Source organism: Salmo trutta, chromosome 5, assembly GCF_901001165.1.
Source record: "Salmo trutta chromosome 5, fSalTru1.1, whole genome shotgun sequence".
NCBI classification, from domain to species: domain Eukaryota; kingdom Metazoa; phylum Chordata; class Actinopteri; order Salmoniformes; family Salmonidae; genus Salmo; species Salmo trutta.
The window spans coordinates 29353227-29366572 of NC_042961.1; positions in this window are offsets into that span (position 1 = coordinate 29353227).

Below are 13346 nucleotides of genomic sequence, written 5' to 3' on the forward strand. Positions count from 1 at the left end.
CTACACTAACTTTCACACATCTAGATGGCCGGACGGGTGGGTGTGGAGCCAGAGACAGCAGTGGGGTCAAACTGTTGAACCCAGTTCCTACATTTGAACATAAAATTTGATTTTATGAAACAGAACTATACTACATTTTATCTCTGGGACCCTCAGGATGACAAATCAGAGCAAGATTACTGAATATAAGTCCATTATTTACCTTCAGAGTTGTATCATACCAGTTGCCGTGATAATAGTTTTTTGTTGTGGTGCACTCTCCTCAAACAATAGCATGGTATTGTTTCACTGTAATAGCTACTGTTAATTGGACACTGCAGTTAGATTAACAATAATTTAAGCTTTCTGCCCATACAAGACATGTCTATGTCCCGGAAAGTTGGCTGTTGTATACAACATCATTCTAGTCACATTAGCGCACGTTAGCAACAATCGTCCCAGTTTAGGGACACCCATCCCTTAGAGGCTAAACGTAACCCTTGTGTATAGGGGGCGCTACAGCGATTTTTGAAAAAAATTCGTGCCCATTTTAAACGGCCTCCTACTCAAACCCAGAAGCTAGGATATGCATATAATTAATACTTGTGGATAGAAAACACCCTAAAGTTTCTAAAACTGTTTGAATGGTGTCTGTGAGTATAACAGAACTCATATGGCAGTCAAAACCCCGAGACCGATCGTAACAGGATGTGGAATTCTGAATTGCGGACTCAACTTCATCACTTTTCCTATAAATCACACCGTGAGCAATGGTTCATTGAGCACTTCCTATTGCTTCCACTAGATGTCCCCAGTCTTTACAAAGTGGTTTGAGTCTCCTACTGTGAAAACTGACTGAATGAGACGCTGTGGATAGTGGTCACATGAGGAGGGCCATCACCATTATGACGCCGGCGCCCCTGGCTACCCTCCCCTTTCGAAACGTTTTGAAAGACAATGCAATCGTCCCCCTTGAATCTTATTGGAGCTCTGGTTGAAAAAGGCCCTAAAGATTTATGTTATACAACGTTTGACATGTTTGAACGAACCTAAATAAAAAAAGATGCATTTTATTGAAAGAGGAGTCCTGCGGCCGACGGAAGTTTTGGAGCAGCCTTCAGAACGCGCTAACAAGAACAAGCTATTGGGACGTAAAGGATTAACTTTTTCGAACGAAAATACATTTGTTGTGGACCTGGGATTCCTGGAAGTGCTTTCTGATGGAGAGAATCAAAGGTAAGGGATTATTGACAATAGTATACAAGAGTTGATTTGATATGCGATTGTTCCAAGATGGCGCTGACCTGTAACGGTAGCCTATTTTTCTGAGTATCGCATCCCCTTTTATCGCAAAGTGTGATTACCCAGTAAAGTTATTTTTAAATCTGGCATTACAGGTGCTTTCAAGAGATATTCATCTATAAATCTTAGAATGACAATATTACATTTTAAAAATGCTTTCGAATAGTAATTTAGTAAATTGTAGCGCTGTTTCACCGGATGCATTTGAGGGAAAATAGTTAGTCAACGTCACGCGCCGATGTAAAATGCTGTTTTTATATATAAATATGAACTTTATCGAACAAAAGAATGCATGTATTGTGTAACATGATGTCCTAGGAGTGTCATCTGATGAAGATTGTCAAAGGTTAGTGCTGCATTTAGCTGTTTTTTTGGTTATTTGTGATGCATGTGGTTGGTCGGAAAATGGCTATGTGGCTACTTTTACGATATACTCCTCTAACATAATCTAATGTTTTGCTTTTGCTGTAAAGCCTTTTTGAAATCGGACAACGTGGTTCGATTCAGGAGAGGTGTATCTATAAAACGATATAACATAGTCCTATATTTGAAAAAAATATATATTACATTTTGTTATGCTAATGGGGATAGGATTTTTCGCTGGATGTCCGTCCCGTATGCCCGACCAGGGGTTAATATTCGGTATACTCCCCTTGTCCTAAGGGTAAAAAAAGACCTGCCTTCACTAAACCCCTGAAATTAAGCAGCTTAATTGAATTTTAAACCCCAAATCTATTTTGCATGAAGAAACAACCTGCCATTCATCACAAACTTTGTGAATATCTGGGTTTTCCTTCTTCACAATGAAAAAAGACATTTAATGCATTTAATCAGTGGACACCACTCATTTTTATTACATCACACCTGTCATAATTGTTTTCTTTACTAAAGTAGAGGTTTATTATTATTATTATTATTATTGCTAAAGGTACTGCATATGTGTAAACATACATTTTTTAGTAAGAGATAGCAATTGTGCAGCCTAAGAAAGTAGCAGAAATGTGTAGAAAGTAGTTTTGAATGCATTTTATTGAACGGAAACAAGAACAGTCTTGATATTATTTGGCAACATGGTGATATATTCTTATACTGTACAATGAGGAATTCAACTACAAAATATTAGTCTTCTCCCATTTTTTTAACCATTGCCCCCAACCACAAGGTGTATAAACAACAACAATAACTAGGAATAAAATAAGATAATAGATACTAAACAAAAACGTGGAGGACATAAATCAATCAACTGCAATTAGCACATGTAGGACAATATGCAAGTGTGTGCGCATGGACTTTGCAGATGTATTTCTCACATGTGCAGCACATAGTATTTGTTTTACAGTCCTTCTTTGGAGGGCAAAATGGGCATCTCCTCTTGCCTGCCCCAGTTGCAGCCTCAGGTGGACCAGGACACGTTTCAGCCCCCTGAACAGCTTTCACAAGTGTTGCAGAGGCTGCTGTGTAGGGGAGGCGCTCCCTTCTTTGAATGTATGGGGTTACAAGTGCCTTTCCCAGCTACTCCAGGAACACCATCCTCTTGTTCCGCTCCTCAGGTATCCAGGTAGGATTGATCTTGCTCCATATCAAGAAGGCATTGTATGAGGACACATCAATTATTTTATGGAAGATGACCAGGGGCCAGTGGGCAGTCATCCTCCTGCAGCTGTAAGTTCCAATCACCTTGTCCAGGTTGTCCACACCTCCTTTGTTGTGGTTGTAGTCCAGGATGATGGCTGGCTTCCTGTCCTCATGATCACTGATCTCATCCATTTTGTGCAGGGTGCTCAGGACGACTACATTCTTGTTCCTCTTTGGGAGGTAAGAAACTAGAGTAGTGGTGGGGGTGAAGGCAAACTTTGATGAGAAGGCCTCTCTCCCCCTTGTTGCGAGGAGTGCAGGGGGGAGCTCAGGCTTGTTCTTTCTAACTGTGCCAACCATGGTGATCTGCCTCTTCAGGAGCTGCTGGCTAAGTTCATAAGAGGTGAAGAAATTGTCACATGTGACATTGTGCCCCCTAAGTCCATCTGTCACATCAAGCACAACCCGCATCCCCTGGTTCTTCTCTGGGCCTCCACTGGTCGGCTTCCCTGTGTAGACTTGCAGCTTCCAAGCGTAGTTGGATTGATCATCACAGGCCACCCATATCTTGATGCCATACTTTGCTGGCTTGCTGGGCATATACTGCTGGAAAGGACAGCGGCATTTTGACATAAGAGATTACTCTCAGTAATAAGTATCAGTGTCACAGAAAACAATCACATAAATCAATGATATTACAGCAATATAAAATAAAATGAACAGTGAAATACACTTAAAATACAGATATGAAAATACACATTTTCCTCTGAATGGAACCAGTTGCTCATCCACTGTTACTTCAGGCCCAGGGTTGTAGAGGTATGGCAGATGCTCCACCCACTTCTCCCAGACCTCTCTGATGGCCACCAGTTTGTCTCTCACACATCTTGCAGGTCTTGACTCACAGTTATCAAATCGTAGCATTCTTAAGAAAGTGTGAAAGAATGTCAGTGGCATCGTGGCACGGAAAATCGCCCTTCCACTCTCTGCATTCCAGAGACTACATGTAACCTCGCCTCGGGACCTATACACACCCACTAAGATTAGCAGCCCTATGTAGGCACTCAGGTCAATCTCATCCATCCTTTTCCAGTTGTCTCCATATTTACGGAAACCCTCCAAATTTGTCATCTCCAGGATGATTTTTTCGATGGCTGGAGTGATGAACATGTAGAATGTTGAGGCGATGTCCTGGGCATGGGCAACTGCATGTTTTGTGGGCCCTGAGGTCATCCTTATGACATTTTGTGCTGCCATCCTGCCCTGGTTGTCATATGGTGACAAGGACCATGTTATTTTGCTGTTCTTTGACAAAAATGTATAAGGGCACAAGGCGAGACCCAAATGCAGACACAGGAGGCAGATGGTAGCGCTCTGTAATTTATTATAACTTATTCATAAACCAAGTCAGAGTCCAAACAGTACCAAACGGTAGGCAGTCTCGAGGTCAGGCTAGGCAGGGGTCAGAAACCAGATCCGAGTCCAAAAACAGTACAAGGGGATAGGCAGGCTGGGAGTCAGAACAGGCAGGCGGGTTAGGAGTCAGGACAGGCAAGGGTCGAAACCAGGAGGACTAGAAACAGACAGAGACTGGGGAAAAATAGGAGCAAGGAAAACCACTGGTTGGCAAACAAGACGAACTGGCACAGAGAGACAGGAAACACAGGGATATATACACCGGGGATAATAAGCGACACCTGGAGGGGTGGAGACAATCACAAGGACAGGTGAACCAGATCAGGGTGTGACAAAATGTCTCTCTTTCAGCTTGGGGGATTTCTTCCAAAATCTTCTTCAGATACCTCCTCCTCTTCGAAATCATTGTTCTCTTGTTCCTCCTGGACATCTGAAAAAATCTGATCTACGACCTGTTGGGCACTGAAACGTGCACTCATGGCTTCAGCAAAGAGAGAACTGGGGGGAATGTCATCTGCAGCACCTTTACAGCCTCTGACTGCATTCCACATTAGTAAACAATGCTTTCAAGAAATTTGTATTTTGTCTGACATTTTGTTCATTTTGTCTGTGAACTTGAGTCATGTATGGGGTCGTGGAGGGGAGATGCTGCACATGCACAATGAGGTTTTAGTTTTGTCTGAGTTAAATCAGTACCACAAATAATCTCAATTTCTCATTGTGTGTGTGTCTTTATGGTTTTTGTGGTGTGTAAATTATTTTATTACTGCCGGGTCAAAAATGGCCCTAAGACAATCTTTGTACCCTGGTGGTGTACAGCTTTCATGGAAATATGAACAAAGGCGATGTTTCACTTTTTCTAATATTGGGGTCACTCTAGGAAAAGTAATCAAATTTCAAGTTGAAAAAATATAATTTAGGGGATTTTCTCTGCTGTTAAATTTAGTGGCGGGTCATTTTTGACCCTTAAGACAACACAAGGGTTAAATAACTTGTGGTTCTCACACATTAAATTGAAATTATACAATGTATCGAATTGCCATTGTGTTCCTAAGAACAAACGAAGATACAATATAGCCTAACAACATTGCTTGCAAATGGCACCGATTGTAGCTTTTTTCAGAAAAAAGCACTGGTCCTCTTAAATTTGTATTCCAGGTTGCACATCCAAATATTTAAGGGCATATCCAATGATCTTCTGTGCCCATACAGTCATGCCAAACATAGGGTTGTCTTATAAGATGGAAATGGGAAAATAATGGACCTGTGAAAAAGCACCCCAATACCATGTGATGTATAGTCCTATACTTTATTTACTAGGCTACTTGAATTGTGACCACAAACAGATTTGCATAAATGGGAGGGAAAAGTGAGAATCAAACACAATGTGGCCAGAGTGCATGCACTGTAATGCCAGCTCTAAAAGCAAGTACATGCAAGGCCCGTGTTCGGAATGTAATCCTATCACAGCAGTTCTGATAGGGATAATGCAAGCTGTAAATGAGGTCAGATGGAGAGCGTGCAGATGTGTGAGAATGAGGAGAGAGATTGAAGGGAGAGCCAAACGTCAAGTTATATTCTACAGGCCATGAATTTGATTAATAACACAATGTGAGTGCTAATTCTATTTCTGCAGCAAATGCCAGCAAATTTCTAATGCCGGACTGCAGCCACGGATCATTGAGATAAACATTAATGCTAAATTGAGACTAACAATCGAAAATGACATGCTTGCTGCCCTGGTCAATGAGGCAGGACCTTCGTTATTAGCAGACCAATCGAAATGGCAAAGTCACAGCTTTGACCTCACCTTTGGTATTATGCCAGGTTCTAAAACACATTCATTCTCATCACCTGAGCACTTATGCCTAAAATGATACTGCAATCTAAACACAATGGGATTTTGTGTCAGAGAATTTCGGATGGGGCCAATGGGAGTCATCCGTTGCACAATGATTGACAATGGATGATGATGATTGACAAAAAAACGCAGAACAGTCCGTCTTTTCACATATACGTACAACTCGTCAGAAAAAAGTTGACTTGAGTTGTACTTTTGACAGACAGTGATATCCAGTGCCTTCAAAAAGTATTCACAATCACAACCCTTGACTTTTTCTACATTTTGTTGTGTTGCAGCCTGATTTTAGATCCTTTTAGATCCTGGGTAGATCCCTCACAAAAAAGTACAATTAAATCAATTTTAATCCCACTTTATAACACAACAAAAGGTGGAAAAAGTCAAGGGGTGTGAATACTTTCTGAAGGCACTGTAGGTTAATACAATGTCATCCGTGTTCATGTGTCTGAGTGTGGGGGTAGCTTTAACTTTAACTCTACGGTAGGGGGCAGTATTTTGACGTCCGGATGAAGGGCGTGCCCAAATTAAACTGCCTGCTGCTCAGGCTCAGAAGGTAGGATATGCATATTATTAGTAGATTTGGATAGAATAAACTCTGAAGTTTCTAAAACTGTTTGAATGATGTCTGTGAGTATAACAGAACTCATATGGCAGGCAAAAACCTGAGAAAAATCCAACCAGGAAGTGTGGAAATCTGAGGCTTGGAGTTTTTTAAGTGATTGCCTATACAGTACACAGTGACTTAGGGTTTATTTTGCACTTCCTAAGGCTTCCACTAGATGTCAACAGTCTTTAGAATGTTGTTTCATGCTTCTACTGCGAATATGGAGCGAACAAGAGGGCCTGGAGTCAGATGAGTGAGGAGCAAGCTCACGTGAGTGTGAGTTGTGTTCCTTTTCTTTTCTGGAGACATTGGAATTGTCCGGTGGGAATATTACTGATGATTTATGTTAAAAACATCCTAAAGATTGATGCTATACATCGTTTGACATATTTCTACGAACGTAAATATAACTTTTTTTGACTTTTCGTCGTGACATTTTCGTGTGCTTCCTGCATTTAGAGTAGTGGACTGAAGGCCCGAACAAAAAGGAGGTATTTGGACATAAATTATGAACTTTATCGAACAAAACAAACATTTATTGTGGGCCTGGGATTCCTGGGAGTGCATTCTGATGAAGATCATCAAAGGTAAGTGAATATTTATAATATTATTTCAGAGTTTTATTGACTCCACAAAATGGCGGGTTTGGTTTCGTGTCTGAACGCTGTACTCAGATTATTGCAAAGTGTGCTTTCGCTGTAAAGTTTTTTTTAAATCTGGCACAGCGGTTGCATTAAGGAGTGCATCTATAATTCTTTGAATTACAGTTTAATATTTTATCAACGTTTATGATGAGTATTTCTGTAAATTGATGTGCTCAATTCACCAGATGTTTTGGAAGGCAAAACATTTCTGAACATTACACGCCAATGTAAAATGGGGTTTTTGGATATAAATATTAACTTTATTGAGCAAAACATACATGTATTGTGTAACATGAAGTCCTATGAGTGCCATCTGATGAAGATCATCAAAGGTTAGTGATTCATTCTAACTGTATTTCTGGTTTTTGTGACGCCTCTCCTTGCTTGGAAAATGGCTGTGTTGTTTTTCTTGTCAAGGTGATGTCCTAACATAATCTAATGCTATGCTTTCGCCATAAAGCCTTTTTGAAATCGGACAATGTGGTTGGATTAAAGAGAAGATTATCTTTAAAATGGTGTAAAATACTTGTATGTGTGAGAAATTTGAATTATGAGATTTTTGTTGTTTTGAATTTGGCGCCCTGCTATTTCACTGGCTGTTGAATAGTGTGTCCCGCAGGTGGGACGGTCACGTCCCACATACCCAAGAGAGGTTTTAAACATGATTGATTTGTTATTGTAAACGCTGATGAAACTCTTCTTCTTCAGTCATAAAATGAAATGCTGACTAGCGACAATAAGGTTAAGGGAGGAGGTTGAGCCAACAGACCATTAGATAAACAAAGCAATATCTGATGATACAGTAGCCCGCTATTGGCTCATGAGTGGTGTGAGGGATATGCAAAACCTAGACTCAAGCCAATGTCTTAAGTAGCTGAAACTGTCATTACTACAATTTAATGAAAGTGACAAACTGACACGTTTTCATTTTCATCAAAAACAACTTTATATAGTTCTGCATGAAATGACCGTTTGACCCGATAACGTGTTTCTGCACATGAGCTTAGCTAGCTAACTTCGCCATGGCATTGCCTACAAGCGTGATCAGGGATTTATATTGGTCAAGCAGTTTCTGCCTACAGTGGTTCATCCTTTAAAAGTTCTGTTATACTGCGGCACACCTTGCATGCTGCTGCAGCATTCTGTGGCACGTCATTTAATCCTCAGGCATTTTTTCTGTTACTGCAAGTTATTGCTAGTTTGACCACCAGAGGGCATCTTTGAGAAGCATTTGATAGTATTCCGTATTGGCATTACCAGAGAATTTAAAACCTTATTTGTAATAACATAGTATATGGGATTGATTTTAATTAATTTGATTAACGAAAAACGAAACCCTCAGGTTTTCCGTTAGGATGGAATGGAAAATATGGCGCTGTACAATGTGATTGTTGGGAATAGGCTACATGATTGGAGGATTCTAAATGGTTTGCCTTCATTAGACAACTTTGTTCCAATATTTCTGTAAATCAGTGATATTTATTCCCATAGTAATTAGTTATGGATCCATATCTAAATCAGCATCTGCATTATTAGGCTACTGTGCAGTCTACACTACATACTGTAGTAAACATGGGAAAGTGCCTAATTCCTTACATAAGGGAGAGCAGGCCATGTCTGTACTACAGAATACAGGGCACGCGGGAGACCGGTGTTATTTCATAGTTGTTTAATACTTTGTTGGTTACTACATGATTCCATGTGTTATTTCATAGTTGTGATGTCTTCACTATTATTCTACAATGTAGAAAATAGTAAAAAAGAAATACAAATCCTGGAATGAGTAGGTGTGTCCAAACTTTTGACTGGTACTTGCTTAATTAATTTTATTCATATTACGGTGTTTCTATTCCATGAAAAATGAAAAACCCTCTGGGTTTCCCTTAGGATGGAACAGAAAATATGGCGCTGTACAACATGACGCTCATAAATTCAGAGCATTGTCAGTTTGTAAATTCAGACCGTTTTGCTCTCGGAGCACACACTGGACCTTCAGGCCGAGGAGTAGAGTTGATCTGAGTGTTCTGGACTTACAACGGCAGTCAAGCACACAAGCTAACGTTGGCTAGCTTGCTAGCTACTTCCAGGCACAAATGAGACCACACTGACCATTTTACTCACCCTAGCAGAGCTGGCGAGGCAGTTTTCGTGTTAACCAGAGCGTTAGTGACTGTAAATGTGTTGCTGGAAACAATTTAATTACGCTTTTTTCCCGATGTTTACTGACACTGGTCATATTCAACGGGTGATGAGCTCTCGTAAAATTATTTATTCTGCGCTCTGGTACACTCAGATGAGAGTGCTCTGAAATCCGTGTAGATAGTAGGCTGGACACATTACATTTTTAACAACGTTCTTTTCTGGTAAAAACTAGTTCATTGCATCATATCCAATCCAAGATGGCATAGCAGTCAGACGTCCTTTGTCCTCGTCTTGTCGTGTCCCGTGTATATATATATATATATATATTTACATTTTTTCTTCGCATATCTTTTTATATATTTTTTTCTAAAAACTCAACTTCAAAACACTCTCCTGCAACCCGCCTCACCAATTTAAAAAAAAAAGTATTATTTACCTCAAATCTGAAATCCACAACAGAAGCTAGCCAGAGGTTAGCCAGTTCACTAGCTAACGTTAGAATTCAGCTAACCACGGTTGGCGGTCAACAGCTATCTCTTAGCTCGAAAAGCTATCGCCAGTTTTGTACAAAGCGATTCAGACCAGAGCATACCGGACCTATTTTCTCTCCATATCCCCGGATTTCTATCACAAGCTCTGGACATTTACACCTGGATCTTGCCGCTAGCTAGCTGCTATCCGAGTGACTATTGGCTAACGTCGGTCCCGGAGCTAACATCAATTATTCCGGAACTAGCCAGCTGAAGAGTTCCATCAGCCACTCCTGGGCTACAATCACCTATCCGGACCCGTTTTACTGTCGATGCGGAGCCCAATCGGGCCTTCATGACTGGACTACCGACATTATCTGCCCGAGGGAGTTAGCCAACTGGCCCCTCCATCGCGACGTAACCTGAACGCCCATCTGCGGCCAGCTAATCGTTAGCTGTCTTATCGGCTGCTATCTGAATAGGTCTATCGGCCAATTTTCTTGGGCCACTATAACTATAACTATTTTTGCCAATTGGATTGGTCCCCTCTAATACACGGAACGCCACTAATCTACCAACGGAAATGCACGAGGTGGCTAAAAACAGACCATCTTCTGCCAACTTGCTATCCATGGCCCGGCTTGCTGTCTGAATCGCCGTGACCGCAATCGACCTCACTACTCACTGGACCCTTTTGATCACTTGGCTAAGCATGCCTCTCCTTAATGTCCTGTTGGTAGGATAGTCTTAATCGTCCAGTTTGTTTTCCAATGATTGCACGTTGGCCAATAATACCGAGGGTAGTGGTGTTTTACTCACTCGCCAACGAATTCACACAAGGCACCCAGACCTCCGCCCCCTGTATTTCCATCTTATCTTCACGCAAATGATGGGGTTTTGGGCCTGGTCTCCGAGAAGCAGTATATCCTTCGCGTCGGACTCATTAAAAAATAAAAAATCTTCGTCCAGTTCGAGGTGAGTAATCGCTGTTCTGATATCCAGAAGCTCTCTCTTTGTCATATTAGACGGTAGGAGCAACCTTACGTACAAAATTAGTTACAAAAAATGCGATAAACAAAATAGCATAGTTGGTTAGGAGCCTGTAAAATGGCAGCCATCCCCTCCGGCACCATTCTCATTCTTGGACTAATTAGCTTACAATGTTGTTTATGATTTTGTTGTCATGAAGGACTGATTGGGCTCATTGCTTCGAGTTGAAAAATAAATAGGGCTCTCAGAATGGCAAGCTTTGAGCACTACCAAAAAGTGCTATTTGCATGTGAAAAACTAGATGTTAAATTTCCATGATGAAAGTAAAATCCTCACTCAGGGTCTTCTTAAATAAAACTTGTTTCGACAGTATGGATCACAATACCACGGGGAGTTTAGAATTGAGGAAATTAAAACTTTTATTCCATAGGCTGGGATCTGCACTATGCAGCTGTTGCAAGAGCGCATTTTCACTGGCTGTCCACTGGGAGCATATTTATAACACCGATTCTGTCCGAAACGTTTCTTAAACTGAAGCAAACGGAACAAAGCGGGGAGGAGCCTACCTGAATTTGTCCATTAGAAACTCATTTGCTCTGTTTGAATCCATTTGGTTCTTAACGGTTTCCATAATAAATACACCCCTTGTCGCAAAAACAATGATAGATAGGCAGCTTAAACTTCTTCAATTAAACTATTGGGTTAAAATCAGGGGTGCAACTTTCACTGGGGACACCGGGGACATGTTCCCCCCACATTCTGAAATTGCATTTGTCCCCCCAGTTATATTATTGGAATGTGATACAAAACAAGGACTATGCGGACACCTTCGAGTGGTCGTGTAGGCTGTTTGGAGTGTTTAACCGACTGGATTTAGGACCAGGTGGACACCAGAGAGCGGGCTGACAGGTTGTGTAAAGGCAAAGCTTCTGGAAGGCTGGCTGGACCAGAAAGGGAGAGTTGAGCATAGTTCAGTGGAAGGCATTGCACTCTTTCACAAGGTTGTAAAAGGAACATAATTTGGCTAGTCTTTAGTTTATTCTTTTGTTATTTTATTTAACCTTTATTTAACCAGGCAAGTCAATTAAGAACACATTCTTACTTACGATGATGGACTACCAAATGGCAAAAGGCCTCCTTTGGGGATGGGGGCTGGGATTAAAATTAAAAATAAATGAAATAAAAATGTAGGACAAAACACACATCACGACAAGAGAGACAACACAACACTACATAAAGATAGACCTAAGACGACAACATAGAATGGCAGCAATACATGACATCACAACATGGTAGCAACACAACATGACAACAACATGATAGCAGCACAACATGGTAGTAGCACAAAACAGGGTACAAACATTTTTGGACACAGACAACAGCACAAAGGACAAGAAGGTAGAGACACCAATACATCACGCAAAGCAGCCACAACTGTCAGTAAGAGTGTCCATGATTGAGACTTTGAATGAAGAGATTGAGATAAAACTGTCCAGTTTGAGTGTTTGTTGCAGCTCGTTCCAGTCGCTAGCTGCAGCGAACTGAAAAGATGAGCGACCCAGGGATGTGTGTGCTTTGGGGCCCTCTCGACTGAGGCTAATGAATAAGCTACCATAGCCAGGTCAGCTCTATCCTCTAGTTATCTGTCAGATAGCGATATGAGGTGGCTATTATTACAATCTAACATCATTTGTTTGTATGGACATGCTTTGTAACTTTTGTCTCGTCATTTTTCAGAAGTAAATGAACTTGGCAAACTTTCGCCAGTTGATGTACCGTTAGAGAGAGAGCTGGCCAAAATTTGGCTTGCATTAGCTATTATTTTTGCCTCAATCAAACTAGACCTGAATCAAAGGATGAAACCATCGGCCAAATGATTGAAGATTGATATTCTGATGTTTTTACAGTGCAATGTTAGTTGTATTAGTCAGTATGTCAACGTAACGCTATTGATCTGTCAGTTTCCCTAGCTAATTCCCTACTTTTCACACTGACACAGTAATAAACAACTCTAACGTTACAGGCTTCACTGTCATGGTGCTCAGTAGAGGTCTGCGGGACCGGTTTCTTCATCCTGCTCCCACCTGCACCCGCTGGCTTTCTGTCTGACTCCCACCCGCCACCACAAGAACTGGTCACAAACCCAACCGCAGTCCCGCAATGCTATTTTAGGTGTATGTGACACAGCTCACTTGCCGGCCGTGGCGAAACGTTTCAGCGAAACGTTGGTAAATACCCATTAAATTGCTGGGAGATTACACATGTAGTGTGCAACTTTCTTTATTTTGATAGCTTATAATTTCAATTACTGAACCATTGATTCTATTCATAGATAATATAATGTATAAATGTACACCATGGTA